We start from the raw sequence: 13,488 nt of genomic DNA on the forward strand, positions 1-13,488 counted from the left end.
GTTACACCTTAATACATTACAGTGTCTAAATTGGTAATACAAAGAAATCAACTATTCTGTACTATTTTTTTTATTTTTTATTTTTTTTAGTGTTTCAGATTTATCTAAGGAAACATTACATCAGTGCTGCACAGAGCTTTTTAAGCTGCAACCCTTTGTTTTTAGATTCTGTAGACCTTATAACAGAACTCTTGGTAATCTAATCATTTGTGAAAAAATTAAATTTTAGTTTTACATACTATAACAACTACTGGAATCTTTCTGGCTATCTACCTCTTGTGGTGTTTGGCACAGCAGCCTCTCCCTTTATGAACGTTGTTACAGAAAGCGAGCGTAGAGGGATGCATGTTATGCTCTCTTCATTCAATGTGAAGAGAAGTGAGGTCACTGACCTAGCAGCACTCAGTGTAGATTTTTACATTGCTGATGGAAAGGTTTTTCATGAATGTTTGTAAATTAATGCTGCATTTTTATCAGGATTGCTCCTGAATCTACTTCTTTACAAAACAATTAATACATAGAAAAGACTTAAAGGATAAATTTACCTTTTGAACATGTTACATGTTACACTCATATTTAAGGCGTAACATAACCTGCTCTAGCAGATCCCTGCACCTGAGCCTCCCCCTTCTCTGTGACAGTGGGTGGGGGTGGTTCTTGTTAACTAATTTTAAAATCTGCAGGGTTCCCGACACACAGCTGCATCATTCATTTACAGATATCTGGAAATGAACGAACTACTCTCGTCCATTCATCATTCATTCACTCTTCCTCCAGCTTTCTAACTGAAAACCCATGTAGAGGTACAGGCAGAAATCTGGAGGAAGAGTGTGCAGGAGCGTGAATCTGCACCCAGAATCCACTGATCGTGGGTGCAGTACAGGTGCGCGCGCTCTCTCTCGTGATATATCTTTCTTTTTTTTTGTTTTCTTTTTTTTTGGGGGGGGGTTCCTGCAAAAATATGCTCCCTCTCCTTTTTCTGCTATATATATATATATATATATATATATATATATATATATATATATATATATATGCGTGAACTGAGATTTTAAAAATGCTTTCAAATCTTTGTATGAGGCCCACTCATCATTGGGACTGGTTTGTTTTATCATATCCCCAACCTAATACAGCCTTTGTGATTGATTACCAAAAAAATATCAATGCGTTTTTGGTTTTCTATGCTCTTTGTTCTTTAAAAAAAAATTACATGGCCAGCAACAAGAAGTAATGATCCCAGCCAGCCTTGCTGAATCCCCTTGGCCATTGCTCACACTCCATTTTACAAGGCTGGAGCTGGGCAGTTCAACACAAATCTGCATGAAACACAGGACTTGTGCTCCATTCACATCTCGCACATGTTTTTTGTTGTGTCAAATGGGCCCATTCCTTTTCTATAGGCCCTTAATGGTTCTCCACGGACCAAAACAAGCACTTGACTATGCTGACAGGTGCGTTTCTTTTGAAAATGATATACTTGATAGTGCCAATAAAAAATAGGTATGCATTCCCTAATGCAAAGTGTGGTCCTAAAGGGGAACTTTAGTCCATATATAAATTCTTTGTTTTGGATAGAGTTTGAAATAGTTAGAACCTGTCAGGCTTTCACTGCTAGCTGTGTTTTCTTTTTGGGGAAATTTCTCCTTGCTTCATAATAGACTTTGTTTATTATAGTGTTGGAAAGGATTGGGACGAATGCCTGTCACTGGGACAGGAGTTGAGGGTAACACACTTAATGGAGACACAGTAATCGAAACCTCAGAGGTTCCCCACCAGGTCCAGAAAATTTTGGTGGTGTTTTAACATCACTCCCCTTTTTCACTTGTAATTTTTATCTGTTATTTTGCTGATGCATAACCTTTTTATTTCAGATTAAATAGTGTCCTCTTCTATGGTATGTGCTGATAAAAAGTATGCCATGCCATTCCTAGCTATTCATTTAAAAATACTAGTTCCCTGGCTAATACCGGTCCAGTAATTTCTGTGCTTTGGCTTAGTGATCTGAAACCAATAGTACTGGCTTTGTGACCTGAAACAAATAGTACTGTCTACAAGACTGATCTATTTGACTTTATGGACTCGATGCTTAAATACCAAGTTCACCATAAAAAATAATAAATGCATATATTTTTACAGAAAAATGTGAATTCATCTTTTTCACAGGACCCTTCAAAGCCTTTCACCTGCAATCGATGGATTGCGGGTGCAGTGCCAGTCTCCTGCAGACTTTTCCTCCAGCTGTACCAAGGAATGGGCTTTCGGTTGGAGAGCAGGAGGAAGTTTCAATGGGATACAAGTGTGTGGTCAACACATTTTTATTGTATTTAGAACTAAAATTCTGTCATGCACCACACAGCCGCCCTGATTTCAAAAGTCACAGTAACTGTGGGAGAGAGTCGGTAGTAGCAATCTACACATTTCTTTCAGTACAGATTTCCTTCAATTTTGGGGGGTTTTGCTATGATTTTCGACAGTTTTGCATTGCCCTTCCTTTTGATGAAAGATTTGCAGTTTGTAATCCACCAGTCTTACCATCCCCCTCAGACCAAAATCCTGGCCTTTGCCATCTCTAGGATGGGTCAATAAGAGATTGATCAGCACTGCTAATTTTCTCTCTGCTGTATCCCAGGCAGCAGAGACCTCATTGATTTCCAGATTAGTGTTTTCAAAAGTGCCAAACCTTGCTCTGTTTATGAAAGAACATTTCGTTTATTAGGACAGAGATAGCAGGCACGCCATTTCAGTGTGTTGCAACTGTTAAACATTAACCTGTTGGATTCTAGCAGTGCTTCCATTTCAGTATTATACACTACAATACAGTTTATATAGTGTAGAGTGTAGTTGCCATGGCAACTGACATAACCTCTCTGGCGACCCACTTGAGACAGGTGAGGGCCGTCTTGGGTACTTGGTGAAGCTGAGGCTGCAGGAAGTCGGGGAGTAACAGACCAGGTTGATGACGGGAAGGGTGTAATGTGCCTGCTGGACTTTGAATGTATAGACCATCTCTGGACATGACTTGGGAGGGGTAGTGCTGGACCAATGATGCCCTCGGCCCTTCCCCCACCCAACACATATGAGCAGAGAGATTGGGCATTGGCACTCTTGACTGACATTGTGGGCTGTAGAGTGGAAAGATGGGCGATGGTTATGCTGTCGTGGATGTGTCTCCATTTATTGGCAGAGGGTGCTTGTTGGGGGACGTAGGTAGATTGGCGTGTCGGCATTGTAGGCAGGGGTTAGGGTGGAGCTCTGGACCCCTAATTCATTTGCTCTGCACATCTAGTATTAAGATAACCAGGGGGAGCAGTGTGTTACCAGGATGGTGATTGGGTGCAGTTTTCGTCCAGGAAGGTGATCAAGAGTTCTTTGTCCATGTAGGTAATTGGGGGATGTACAGTGTGTATTCAGGAAAGTGATCAGGGAGTCCATTGTGTGTCTATTAAGGTGATTTGGGAATTCAGTATGTATCTAGAATAGAAATAGGGGTGCGCCAGTAAAGTTATCAGGGGGTTTGACAGTGTCTGTACATGAAGGTGATCAGGGGTGCAGTGTCTGTACAGGGAGAGGATCAAGGGGTTCATTGTGTGGATGTGACTGTGATCAAGGTTAGTGCTTTCTCCCATTTGCAGATGTCTACAAAATAAAGACTAATTCTTTAATGTAGGATAAGATCTAGAAGGGCTGCTTGTATTAAGCCAGGAAATGTGCACACAGAACAGCTCTGCCCTAACCTAAAGTTCTCTGGTCACTCAAGTATTCTATTTAGTGCCAGGGGGGGATGGTGGGGGCAATTAATATGCACGCAGTCCCAGATTGGCCTAGCAGAAATTGTAGTGATTAATCAAGGATTTTCGCCTGTTCCCAAGAATGCCAATTTTGCCATGTTGTATTCCTCACAGCATGTCTGTGTGATCCAAGCAAGAAAAAAAGGATCATGGACACCTACACCTTTTTGAAATGTAAGTCTAGCTCAACAGTTATATTTCTTACAATTGGATAAAGTGGCATAAGATTAGAATTGTCTGCCAAGGTTTTTACTTCTGCCAATCTATGCCCCCTCACTTTCAGTTCTAGTGACCACTGCTTCTTGAGCAAACAATGAGGACTGATTCTCCCAAATGGTGGCATAGATGTATTCATTCTATCTGGGGCTGAAGTTATATTTTAGGGACATAGAGCTTTACTTGGCCAGACTTGTAATCAGTCTTCCCTATGAAAGATTGGTCCAGAAACATTTTACTTTGAACATTTTGTCATCTGAACAACCAGTTCATTTTTACAGATCTTTTTTTTTTTTTGTGTGATGGTTGTCACAAAACCTCTTCAGTACAATTATTCTTCCTATGATCTGTAGTATACATATGTTCAGCATGACATTTCTTTTCCTGATTTGCTGCCTGTGGATAGCTTACCCAAAATCATGGTTATGAGTATCCATAAAATCCACAGAACACCATTTTAATGCTAAATTTTATCAAGTCTCGATAGTTAAGATAGGTGGACCTATGAGAAGTGTATTTTTTTCCAGAAATACATCGGCCAGTCCTAACATTATGAGCTATGACAAGTAAAGTGAATAACATTATTTCGGTACAATGGCATCTGAATGTGGGTGGGATATATTAGGTAGCAAGTGAACATGTTGTCCCTGAAGTTGATACGTTGAAAGCAGAAAAAAAATGGGCCTGCATAAAGATTTAAGCAACTTTGACCAGGGCCAAATTGTAATGGCTAGTCAACTGGACCTTGTAGTCTGATCCAATAGCAGAGCTACTGTAGCTCAAATTGCTGACAGTTGGTTCTGATAGAAAAGTGCAATGCACTGAGTGTTCTAACAGTTAGTTGTGCATGTGGCTGCATAGTCACAGACTAGTCAGGAAGTCCACAGCCAAAAGCTCCTACAATGTACACATGAGCATTAAAGCTGAACCAAGGGAAGAATGTGGCCTGGTCTGGTGAGTTCAAGAATAGTTTGAGGAACACAATGAGTTCCAGATGTTGACTAGTCCTCCAAATTATCCAGATTTCAATCTAATCCAACATCTGTGAGATGTTCTGGAAAAACAAGTCCAATCCATAGAGGCCCCACGTCTCAACTTAAATGGCCTAAAAGGTCTTCTACTGATTGCTTGGTGCCAGATACAACAGCATACCTGCAGAGGTCCAGTGGAGTCCATGGCTCGACAGGTTATGGTGGGTGGTCATAATGTTACGGCTGATCGGTGTACATTTTAAATGTAAGTTTTGGTACATGTGCAAGGTTACAGTTTCACTAACAAGCTGTTCATGTGTGTAGGTGTAGAGGGGAATTAAGGGTTAAATAGTCTTGACTCTGCTGTGGAAGAATGGGTTGCCATGGTTGCATGATGTATGGGACACTTGCCATACATTTCAAGGGTCTTAATTAGCAACTGGTAGCTCATCTTGTCTTGATTTTCAAGTTGAAGACCTTTGCCTGTAGACATTTTGTCAGGTGCTTTCTTATACACTGTGCCAGAAAACACATGATCTGGGGTTATGAAGAGTTTCTCTGAAATGGCAATTTATAATATAAATATAATTTTTTTTAATTATTATTATGGAAGAAAATTTTCTATATAATTTTTTTTATTATTATGGAAGAAAATGTGTATATATATTATTATTTTTTTTTTTTTGTCTCCTTCCACCATCTGCTTTTTAGTCTCTGTATTTCAACGTCTTTTATGTCTTATGTTGAAAGACTTGATGCATTTTAGTAGAAAGAAGGAAAGCATTTAGTAAACACCAAAAGACTGGTAATTGTATATTATGGTACTACAGATTAATTCCATCAAAGGCTAAATTCACAACTATGTGTTTTGCAGAAGACTAACTATGGTCCATTTAACTTTAGGTCCTAGGGGTCATGCTCACATCTCTGCAGTCTCCACGATGCATTTTTTTGGAAAGATTCAGGGCCTTTTTTCTTTTTTTTTCTTTTCTTTTTTTTTTTAACACAACACTGTGCATTTTTGGCTCCATATTCTTCAATAGAATTGCATCAAAAACACACGTACATGCATTGAAAACATTCAAGATTCAAGGAAAGCTAGCTTCAAACGCATCAACTGCACATACATAGATGTGAACCTAGCCTTAGAGGTACTAATAAAATATTGTTTAGGGCTTGTTCACACTGGCAGCCTTCCATTTGTGTTGTTGCAGATGAAACTGGATGTTTGAGAGACTGTTGCTTTTAATTATTGATACTGTTGCCAATGCAGTGCATTAGAAACATGCCCCTTTTCTGTAGCATTTTTGTTCTTTGACCTGGCTTTTTTTCACTCAAGTCACTTCAATTAGGGATTTTCACAACTGCAACACTATGCATCGTAAAAGCTAACTCCAGTAAATAAACCAGATTCCTGTTACACCCAAACAAGGATGTAACATGAAACATGGTCCGAAATGAGAAGCTGGAGAGTGCAGAATCAGGTTCACTTCTGCATAGAAACCAATTGGCTTCCATGTTTTATTGCAAAGGTTTAATTGAATAAGCTGATTGGTTTCTATGCAGAAGTGAGCCTGATTTTGCACTCTCCAGCTTTAGTAAGTAAACACCATAGAGTCCACCACTCCCCACTTACAAAATCAGAGGTTCTTCTCACACTGGCTGCTGGCAAATGTGGTGTGGCTGTGCATAGCTCCAGGCACACAGCTGCATCATTCATTCACAGATAGTTGTGAATAAAAATACAAAGTCCTATCTGCCACTGCAGCAGAGGCATTCATAGTTTTCAATGGAGAACAAGTGTGCGGACCTCACTGCACTTGTAGTCCATAGATACTTCCTCCAGCTTTGTAACTGAAAGTTCATACCTCCGTACCGACCGGGGCCAGATGAAGCATCTACAGGAGCAATGCTCTCTCAATCGTGATTACAATGCCTTTCAGGCTCAAATGAAAAAAAAAATGATAAATGCATCTTTTGCAATAAAAACAAAAAAAAAAAAGCGCAATTCTCTTTTTAAATGCATGTTAATGCACATAAGCAAATCTATATTGGTAAGAACCCTCATACGGTGACCAAGCGCCCCATCTACTATGCTATATGAAAACACTGCCACTCCGGTAAGCATCTGACCCATAGTTAAACACCTGCTCCCATAATCCTTAAATGGACAACACAGTGGCTAAATGGTTAGCCCTTCCACCTGGCAGTACTAAGGTCATGGGTTCCAATCCCGACCACAACACTACCTGCCTGCAGTTTGCATGTTCTCCCTGTGCCTGTGTGGGTTTCCTCTGGGTACTCTGGTTTCCTCTCACACTCCAAACACATGCTGGTAGGTTAATTGGCTCCTGTCTAAATTGGCCCTAGCATGGATATGTATGAATGTGAGTTAGGAACCTTAGATTGTACACTCCTTGAGGGTTAGGGACTGGTATGAATGTACAATGTGTGTGTGTGTGTAAAGCGCTGTGTAAATTGACAGCGCTATATAAATACCTGTACTAATAAAGTAGAGAATGACTTGATCCAGTGTCTACAGCTACAGTTCTAACTTCACAGGAGCATCAGTAAAGTCCTTCAAATCTGGTCCTAGCACTTTCATTTTTCCTCTCTGCAGACTGCTTCATATGTCTAGTGCGTTTTGGGTTTGGTTTACATGTGTTTTAGGCACGGTACCATTGAACTCTCTAGAACATGGGGACTTTTTATGAAAGCTCATCAAAGTTGAAACACGTGTGATTGTGGCCTTTTTGTGTTTATAGTGAAGACTGGCAGACTGCCACGTCACGGTTGGAAGGGAAGGGAGAAAGTGAGAGGATTAATTACTCCAGCTATAGGGGTCAAGTAGGCTTGTTTTAAAACTTATTCCCTGCTTGCTAAGATTTTGTGAATTATTTCTTTACATTTTTAAGGGCCAGCTCACAGTATGTCAGGTGACAGATGTTTTATCGCATGGTAAAACGTATGTCACCACAGGAACACACAGGAACCATTCTTTCCTATGTGTCCTATATACACTGCAATGCAGCGTAGTGCTGTGCTGCAACATGTGGTGGTAAAATGCAGATATGCTGCATTTTATTGCAGTGCACTGGGTCGCATTGCATGGTGCTGCCCGACATTGCAGTAAATTAATGAACATTTGCAAATAAAGCTCAAACAAAACCAAAAAAGGAGCCATGTGATGCGCTGAATTGTGCACCATACTGCCCCCTACCACAACCGCCAACGCAGATCGGTGAGTCGCTTCGGCTGCTCTGCAGTTTCAGCTTTTCTTTGGTAAACCGTATTCCGTATTCACACTGTCAGAGGCAATGCATTGGCCCATGGAGCAACACACAGCATACCATTCATGCAGGTACCAGAGGCCAAAGCCAGAAATGGGTCAGAAATTGGCATAAATGTATAGTACCTAGCCTGAGGTCCATGGAGTATTGTACAGAGCCGAGTACAAGAACCTTGTTCAGTATTGTACAGAACTTGCTTAGTACAACCAGCTCCTCATCATGCTGTAAATAATAGGCAGCTGCATTACACTGAACAGTAATTGCCTCTGGAGATTTGCTTTCATCGATCTGTTGGTAGGGGCTCAATATGTGCACCAGGGCCGTGTTCATGATTTAATTGCTGTGATTAATAACTCACTCAGAGGGCTGGATGACAGTTAATGTGAATAGCTAGCGACAGCCGGCAAGCTATGCTACTTCTTTATATATGTTTGCGGTTTATTTTGATCGCTATTTCCCATTTTAGCTACCAACTCTTACATTACCAAATGGACCATCAGAGAATGGTGTGCAGAAATCGGATACAGTAATGCCTACTCAAATTGTGAAGAGCTGGAAATAGATTTTAACCTCTGTTAATGGCTGTACTTAGTTGTTCACTGGGGGTACGTAGCTCATATGCACTGTAGATGCACAGCGAGTGCATGAATTATATATGTCTAGATCAGTTCTAACTGAAGAAGCCAGCTTTGCTCAATACAATTAATCTAATGTGTGCCTCCCTGTAAGGAATAAATCCCCTGTATGTATCTGTCAGATCAGTCCTCCTGTGACCATGCCTCTGACAGGTTTTCACAGTGTGTAGATATATGTACACATGCTCAAATGTTCCTTCTTCCCCAGAGCGTCTCCTCTCTGTCCCCTGTTGTGCTGCTTAGCTGCCTCCGTCAATTTATCTCTGACTGCAGTTGCCCTGGCCGTCAGGCTCTCACTGCAGGTGCTGAATCTCCAATGTCTGGGAGTGTGTAAAAAGAGTCCCGGGAGAAAGGTGGTGGGGAGGGGGCTTCTGTAGGCTTCACTGGAGAATGCAAGGTAGGGAAGCAGACTAGAGAATTTTGACTTGCTTTTAACTGATTAGTGTAAAATTTAAGAACCCTGAGGATTGGCACCATTTTATGACATTGTGGAGGCTACCATAGACATCAGAGGCTCTGTATAAATTAATGCCAAAAGAATTTCATATCATTTATCACATATCTCTTATATCATATTGAATATAACATGCATATCATTAAAGCCTAACACCAGGCATACAGCTACGTTTGTGATTGATCTACATATATGTGAGTTTACCTAACAAAGGGTTTGGTATTCGGTAAGTCAATTTAGGGCAAACATATATTTTTTCTCTTAATTTTTGATTGATTTTGAGCATCTTGTGAAATACATACCTCCTGCTTAGCCATGATAATTCCTCCATATTTTTTTTTCTTAAATATCTTTCTGTTTCAACTGCCTGCTGAGAGTGATTGCAATTGAAGCACCCTGACTATGCATTATACAGGTGAAACTCGAAAAATTAGAATTTCGTGCAAAAGTTCATTTATTTCAGTAATGCAACCTAAAAGGTGAAACTAATATATTAGATAGACTCATTCCATGCAAAGCAAGATAGTTCAAGATGTGATTTGTCATAATTGTGATGATTATGGCTTACAGCTCATGAAAACCCCAAATCCACAATCTCAGAAAATTAGAATATTGTGAAAAGGTGCAATATTCTAGGGTCAAAGTGTCCCACTCTAATCAGCTAATTAAGCCATAACACCTGCAAAGGGTTCCTGAGCCTTTAAATGGTCTCTCAGTCTGGTTCAGTAGGAATCACAATCATGGGAAAGACTGCTGACCTGACAGTTGTGCAGAAAGCCATCATTGACACCCTCCATAAGGAGGGAAAGCCTCAAAAGGTAATTGCAAAAGAAGTTGGATGTTCCCAAAGTGCTGTATCAAAGCACATTAATAGAAAGTTATGTGGAAGGGAAAAGTGTGGAAGAAAAAGGTGCACAAGCAGCAGGGATGACCGCAGCCTGGAGAGGATTGTCAGGAAAAGGCCATTCAAAAGTGTTGGGGACTTTCACGAGTGGACTGAGGCTGGAGTCAGTGCATCAAGAGCCACCACACACAGACGGATCCTGGACATGGGCTTCAAATGTCGTATTCCTCTTGTCAAGTCGCTCCTGAACAACAAACAACGTCTTACCTGGGCTAAAGAAAAACAAACCTGGTCTGTTGCTCAGTGGTCCAAAGTCCTCTTTTCTGATGAGAGCAACTTTTGCATCTCATTTGGAAACCAAGGACCCAGAGTATGGAGGAAGAATGGAGAGGCACACACTGCAAGATGCTTGAAGTCCAGTGTGAAGTTTCCACAGTCTGTGTTGATTTGGGGAGCCATCTGCTGGTGTTGGTCCACTGTGCTTCATTAAGTTCAGGGTCAACGCAGCCGTCTACCAGGAGATTTTGGAGCACTTCATGCTTCCTTCCGCAGACAAGCTTTATGGGGGATGCTGACTTCATTTTCCAGCAGGACTTGGCACCTGCCCACACTGCCAAAAGCACCAAAACCTGGTTCAATGACCGTGGGATCACTGTGCTTGATTGGCCAGCAAATTCGCCTGACCTGAACCCCATAGAGAATCTATGGGGCATTGCCAAGAGAAAGATGAGAGACATGAGACCGAACGATGCAGAAGAGCTGAAGGCCGCTATTGAAGCATCCTGGTCTTCCATAACACCTCAGCAGTGCCACAGGCTGATAGCTTCCATGCCACACCGCATTGAGGCAATAATTGCTGCAAAAGGGGCCCAAATAAAGTACTGAGTACATATGCATGCTTATACTTTTCAGAGGTCCGATATTGTTCTATGTACAATCCTTGTTTTATTGATTGTATGTAATATTCTAATTTTCTGAGATTGTGGATTTGGGGTTTTCATGAGCTGTAAGCCATAATCATCACAATTATGACAAATCACGGCTTGAACTATCTTGCTTTGCATGTAATGAGTCTATCTCATATATTAGTTTCACCTTTTAAGTTGCATTACTGAAATAAATGAACTTTTGCACGATGATCTAATTTTTCGAGTTTCACCTGTAGAATAGACATTTTGAATCATGAGACTGGCTGAGCAGATTTACAAATCCTTATGTTTCTTATTTACTTCACATATATGAATTTCACCTCTGTTTACATCCACCTGTCTTGTTTTCAACTGTAGATTCTGTAAGTTTGTTCTTAAGTTAAGTGTAACTCCAGCCCAGTTTTTTGGATAGCATAGAAAAGGGTTAACACCCCTGTAATGTTTGTTTTGTTGCCTGTGCCCCATTGAGAAGATTTCGCCTTCCTTTCTGTCCCTGTGACAATTTGGATTTTGACAATTTTGGGTTGTTGTGGAAACCAGGATTGGTGATAAAGCTTAAGTGGAGACAACTTTTTCCCACGATTACGGTTATAAGATAATTTCTCTTCCTAAGGGTAGATTTCCTCTCACTTCCTGTTGTCTCCCATTTGTAAGTGTGAGTCGTATGTAACTTGGGGACTGCTTGTATAGAAAAAGTGATGTAGATGGATTTAAAAGCTCCTCCTTTAGCTACATGTTACACTCATATCTGGTCCTCTCCCCTGCAGCATTTGGCACTTTTAAAGACCGGGTGGGACTCCAATCAGAGATCTGTGAATGAATAAACTAATCCCTTTAGAGATCTGTGAATGAATAAACTACAAGTCCCGTCTTCCACTGCGGCAGATGGCTTGTAGTTCTCAATGAACCAGGAGTGCGCTGATCAGAGCACTTGTAGCACTTGGCGCTTCCTGCAGCTCAGTAACTGAAAGCCTGTACAGAGGTATGGCCAGAGAGCTGCAGGAAGTGTATGCAGGAGCTTGACTTTTGACCTGTGATCTACCAATTGCAGGTACAATACTTTGCAGTCTCTTCTATAAAAGAATAATAGATGCACATTTCTTTTACCTGCAAAAATGTTCTTGTATATTTTTTTTCTCCCTAGACGTGAACTTAGCCTTTTAAGTTTATAATAAATCCTCCTTTTTCAGTGACTATTTGGTGAGGTCTGTCCTATAACACGGATGTATTTGGAGAGCAGTGATATCATCACTCACTTTGAAACCTGTTCATATGTTCCATGAAGAATCTGGACATAAACTATTATACTTGTATTCTAAATTGGTACAAACTGTTTCTTTAAAAATTGGAATAATGGAGGTCACCCATTAATTTAGCTTTGTTTATATGGTTATGAAACTCCTCCTGTGTTTTTTCTGTTTGTTTCCTTTTCCCAGATTATGCCCCACATCATAGACTAGTTGTCTTAATTTTATTGGCCTTCATTTGCAGTTAAATTCTGCTCAGTGGTCTTTATTTTTTATAAAAGGAAGGTATTGGCTGTGTGAGTTTAAGGGTAATATGACTTTATCCAATTCCTTGGCATCTATGTTTGAGTTTTATTTGCAGACTATTATGCACATTAAATCATCACCAGACCACACAGTAGTTTCCTTTATTGAAATAGCCATTCTTATTGCTTTAGTTACCATAGTAGTAGTAATTCTTATCTCTTGAACTTCATGCATAAAACAAACCATTCTCAATCAGGGATTGGTGGAACCCTAGGGGGCACTTCCAAAGTTGCTAAGGGGTTCCTTGAGCAGTCTCCGATTGGCCTCCTAGTTGGTTGGACCATCAGCATGACACCAATGATCATTATCAACAATGATTATTAGTTGCTGCCTCTAAGAATGGCATTTTGCCCACTACTGTAAGGTAGGCATTTGTTCCACTGACCTCAAATGTAAGCAACATTTTTCCCACTGATCCCTGATGATTTGATTTAGCAGGGGTTCCGTGAGTCCTTAAAATTATATTAAGGGTTCCTCTAGTGTAAAAATGTTGAGAGGCTGTACTAAACCTACAACAGCTGTCTTTCTGCTAATATTATTGGGTCCGTGCAGTTTATTAAACCTGGCAAATGTCAGTTTCACTTCTCTTGACAATCAAGATACTGTCAAGAGGAGAAATTGATAGTAGCAGCTTCTAAGGTTTTTTTTTTTTCTCCATATTGTGACAGACAGTTTGTCAGGGGAATCTACTTTTCAGGTTGAGCTATTTGTACATTTTCCTAGAAATTCAGTTTTTTTATTTTGCAAAATAATTATTCTAGTTGGTGTGGTAACCTATAGAGAACATGTTTTGCCATAAAGAAATAGA

The 13,488-nt window shown here is 40.4% G+C and overlaps 1 protein-coding gene across 1 annotated transcript in view; it reads left to right on the plus strand.

The window, feature by feature from the left end:
* The window catches only part of LOC149445518 (autism susceptibility gene 2 protein homolog), a gene marked incomplete at its 5' end in the record, with an annotated part of 92,777 nt that overhangs the window by 56,349 nt on the left and 22,940 nt on the right, over positions 1-13,488 (plus strand). The gene's annotated exons all lie outside the window — the stretch shown is intronic.

This window comes from Staurois parvus, unplaced genomic scaffold, assembly GCF_062004578.1.
Source record: "Staurois parvus isolate SC_StPar_1 unplaced genomic scaffold, SC_StPar_1.0 ptg000719l, whole genome shotgun sequence".
Classification (NCBI taxonomy): domain Eukaryota; kingdom Metazoa; phylum Chordata; class Amphibia; order Anura; family Ranidae; genus Staurois; species Staurois parvus.